This window comes from Pseudochaenichthys georgianus, unplaced genomic scaffold (assembly GCF_902827115.2).
Source record: "Pseudochaenichthys georgianus unplaced genomic scaffold, fPseGeo1.2 scaffold_2183_arrow_ctg1, whole genome shotgun sequence".
Lineage (NCBI taxonomy): Eukaryota > Metazoa > Chordata > Actinopteri > Perciformes > Channichthyidae > Pseudochaenichthys > Pseudochaenichthys georgianus.
This window is the reverse complement of record NW_027262830.1, coordinates 1-4,881: the sequence shown is the minus strand read 5'-3', so window position 1 is coordinate 4,881 and position 4,881 is coordinate 1.

Here is a 4,881-nt window from a genome sequence, read left to right as displayed (position 1 = left end):
CTCTTTAAAGTAGAGACGCCACATACTGATATACACCTGAACATCAGCAGGAGAGGACTCTTTAAAGTCTGCAGAGATACTCACACTCTGAGTCTGGAGAAGTTCCCTCCAGCAGAGTAAAGGTAGCAGGAGGGAAACTCCGTCACTTCCAGTTTTTTCACCAGAGTCTCCTCAGAACTCAGGACTCTGCGCACCGCCACGTTCTCAAACTGCAGCAGGTCAAGGGTCACCTGGACACACACACACACACACACACACAGACTTTTTGTTACAACTCTTATTAAAAGTATAGCTGAGAGTGTAAACAAATATATTCCCAAACAATACAGACTTATGTTTTAATTATTTTTATATAGTCTTAATTCTATTAAGTTTATCACACACTTTCATTTTAACCTAATCCACCAAATGGACATTTAGACATCTTGTGAACACGCACACTTCTCTTAGTTCAAACTGATTCCCTCTTAATTAAATAACTGGAAGAGTTTTATGCTTTAACGTGATATCTTATTTATGCAGTTTTTATATTTCCTAAATGTCTCACCTCTCGGCCGACGTAGGACTTGGAGTCCTCGAAGATGAGCGCCAGGTGCTGGACGTTGTTCGTCTCGAAGAAGCTGTCGATCTCGGCCTGGCTGGAAAATAAAGAGAAACCCCGGGAGGGAGTTAAATAAAGATAAGCAACTGGTCCTTCAGGGGTCGGAAAGAAATATAAAAACAATTGATAAAGCTTTAAAGAGGAGGGGTCTGAGCTCATGCGGGACCCGGCAGCTACCGTCTAAACTAAATGCTGCCGTGATGAAACGCCATATCATGGATCATCAAGGATCTGAAACAGTCTGGAGCTCAAAGGCTTTCTCTCTTGCCGGTTACACCACAAGGTGAGTTCCTTTCTACTTCCTGCTTCTTCACACACATGCTCTCCAGCAGAGTTGGGTGTAAAGCGTTACAAAGTAACGCGTTACTGTAATAATATTACTTTGTCGGTAACGGAGTAGTGTAACGCGCTACTTTTATAATCCAGTAATCACACTACAGTTACTAACATTGCCCCGACACGCGTTACTTCGTTACTTTCTAAAATCAGTCATAATCAAACCTCAACAAACACCTGCAAAGAACACATGCTAAGGTGAAGCTAACGCACATAGCTGTTGTTTATTTATATCACACACGTAGTCTGTTCTTCTTCTCTGTTTTCCGGTTGTTGCCTGTTTTGAATGACGAATACACACTACCGCCGCCTGCTGGTAAAGAGAGTTATTGCCACTCACGCATGCGCAGTTCGTACGTGCTCGGCTGAAGTCTTTGCGGTGTGCTCCAGTCTGGTTCCAGTGCAACACATGGCCAACACGCAGGAGAACACGCTGACGCAACAGCGTGAGCAGAGATAGACTGCGCAACATATACAGATAGCAGGAGACAGAGGACAGCCACGGTCAGATAGCAGGAGACAGAGGACAGCCACGGTCAGATAGCAGGAGACAGAGGACAGCCACGGTCAGATAGCAGGAGACAGAGGACAGCCACGGTCAGATAGCAGGAGACAGAGGACAGCCACGGTCAGATAGCAGGAGACAGAGGACAGCCACGGTCAGATAGCAGGAGACAGAGGACAGCCACGGTCAGAGAGCAGGAGACAGAGGACAGCCACGGTCAGAGAGCAGGAGACAGAGGACAGCCACGGTCAGATAGCAGGAGACAGAGGACAGCCACGGTCAGATATCAGGAGACAGAGGACAGCCACGGTCAGATAGCGGGAGACAGAGGACAGCCACGGTCAGATAGCGGGAGACAGAGGACAGCCACGGTCAGAAAGCGGGAGACAGAGGACAGCCACGGTCAGATAGCAGGAGACAGAGGACAGCCATGGTCAGATAGGAAAAGCGAGTAAAGTAACGAGTAAAGTAACGAATTACTTTATGTAGAGAGTAACGAAGTAGTGTAATATATTACTTTTTTAAAAAGTAATATGTAATATATTACTTTTTTTTAGTAACGACCCAATACTAAATAATTCCAATAAGTATTCCAAAATGTATTCACTTCAGGTTTACGAAAGTAACTGTAATCAGATTACTCGTTTTTCAAATGTATCGCCAGCTGAATACAGTTAGCCTACTTGACTTTTGTATTCTGATTACGTAACGCCGTTATGTTTTCCGTTACAACCCAACCCTGCTTCTTGGCTACTGTCCCGCAGCTCCAGCCTCTCTGTTGGACTCTGTAGCAGCGGGGCTACTGCTGTGGTGCAGAGCGCATTAACTAGACTCTTCACAATGAAGGATCACTTCTTCTTCAGGGGAGGGAAGGTTTCGCAGTACGCAGTCTACTGTCCCGCAGCTGCTGCCTCTCTGTTGGACTCCGGTACTGCACCTTTCTCACGAGACGTTGTAAAAAAAAAAAATGGGTGGGGGGCGAATGCAGTAACCACTCCGCCAACGCCACAGTCACCCCCGCCATGCGGGCCGGATGAGAATGTCTGGCGGGCCGGATGTGGCCCGCGGGCCGCCAGTTGGTGATCACTGAACTACAGGTTCATAAAATGACCAATAATGTGTTTGTTTACAACTTCCCACTAGAGAAAATACACAACTGCAGATGATTTGGAAACAACTAGTCATTGTGATAATTTTGACCGATATTGAAATAGCGATTTCAATCAATGTTGAGTACGTTTAAAGAGGCCCTTCTTGTTGTGCTAGTTGATAGCTCAACAAGAAGCAGAATACATGATCTGCTAAAGAAAATTCACACTACAGACATTATTGAAATCTAATGAGTGACAGTGTGTGTGTGTGTGTGTGTGTGTGTGTGTGTGTGTGTGTGTGTGTGTGTGTGTGTGTGTGTGTGTGTGTGTGTGTGTGTGTGTGTGTGTGTGTGTGTGTGTGTGTGTGTGTGTGTGTGTGTGTGTGTGTGTGTGTGTGTGTGTGTGTGTGTGTGTGTGTGTGTGTGTGTGTGTGTGTGAGTGAAAATGTGGAAGGCCCGAGCAAACCTGTTGTTGTGATTCTACAATATTCATAATCCAATGGAATAACCCCATTGGCTTTCTGTGGCGGATCCTTGTGATGCTGCCTTCTGGGTCAGCCGGCAAAAATACAGCTGATATATTAATACCAAAAAGATAGTTACTGAGCTTTATTCTGGGACAGGAATGATTTCATGTATTTTAAATATTAAAGGTGGGGTAGGTCATTTTGGAGAAACCGGCTCGAGTGGCTAGAATTTGAAAATACACAACCGGAGAAAATCTGCCACTTCCTCACAGAGCCCCGCCCCCAACACACACGAACGCGCACATGACCAATGAGGACACGAGATAAGAAGGCTGACAGGCAGGTAGGCCATCCAGTTACTTTAGCCGGCTCAGATGATTGGTCGAGCTTTTTACAGCGCCACGGCTTCCAGAGATGACTTTTGTTTATGGATTTGTTGTCAAAGCACTTCAGATATTCATGGCTATCAGGATAAGATTAAGATTAAGATTGTTAAGATTCCATGGAATATAACAAGTGTATCTCGAGCCGGTTTCTGAAACTTACCCCACCTTTAAATGCACTCGCTTGTATGCATCATTTCTTATGACGTGTGGAGAGCTGAACGTAAGAGTCCCATTGTACAGTGCAACGGCCTGTTGTACTGTACATAACAATGAAATATATGTGTGTGTGTGTGTACCTGGTGGGCTCCAGGGGGGGGCAGGCAGGGGGCCAGGGCTCCTGATGGTTCTCCAGTTTGTCGATGATTCTGTGACGGAGCGTGGCCACATCGTGAGAGGAGGCTGGAGGTCAAAGAGCCACGAGAACAAATATGTTGACTTTTTATGTTTTACTTAATTCAAAGATACCTGAGTGTGTGTGTGTGTGTGTGTGTGTGTGTCCGGTGTGTGAGTGTGTGTGTGTCCGGTATGTGTGTGTGTGTCCTGTGTGTGTGTGTGTCCTGTGTGTGTGTGTGTCCTGTGTGTGTGTGTCCGGTGTCTGTGTGTGTCTGTGTGTGTGTGTGTGTGTGTGTGTGTGTGTGTCTTGTAAAACATTGATAATCCAATTATAAAATAGAAATGTCAAATAAATAAAACAAAATGAAATATATATGGGTCAGTAAGTGTGTGTGTTGTATTGTGTGTGTGTGTGTGTGTGTGTTACCTTTGAAAGCCTTCCCTGTGGAGTCAGCTTTGGAGTAAGCGTGGAAGAACTGCAGAGAGAGAGAGAGAGAGAGAGAGAGAGGGAGAGAGAGAGAGCGAGCGAGCGAGAGAGGGAGAGAGAGAGAGCGAGAGAGAGCGAGAGAGGGAGAGAGAGGGAGAGAGAGAGAGAGAGAGGGAGAGAGAGAGATTTTCATTTCATTTCAAACCTTTATTTAATCAGGTGAACCCCATCGAGATCATCGATGTCTTGTTCAAGGGAGACCTGCTGGTGACACGGGTACAGGAAGTGGAGAGAGGAAGAGGAGGAAGAGGAGGAAGAAGAGGAAGAGCAGGAAGAGGAGGAAGAGCAGGAAGAGGAGGAAGAGCAGGAAGAGGAGGAAGAGGAGGAAGAGCAGGAAGAGCAGGAAGAAGAGGAGGAAGAGGAGGAAGAGCAGGAAGAGCAGGAAGAAGAGGAAGAGCAGGAAGAGGAGGAAGAGCAGGAAGAGCAGGAAGAGGAGAAAGAGGAGGAAGAAGAGGAAGAGGAGGAAGAGGAGGAAGAGCAGGAAGAGGAGGAAGAAGAGGAAGAGCAGGAAGAAGAGCAGGAAGAGGAGGAAGAGCAGGAAGAGGAGGAAGAGGAGGAAGAGCAGGAAGAGGAGGAAGAGGAGGAAGAGCAGGAAGAGGAGGAAGAGCAGGAAGAGGAGGAAGAAGAGGAAGAGCAGGAAGAGGAGAAAGAGGAGGAAGAAGAGGAAGAGCAGGAA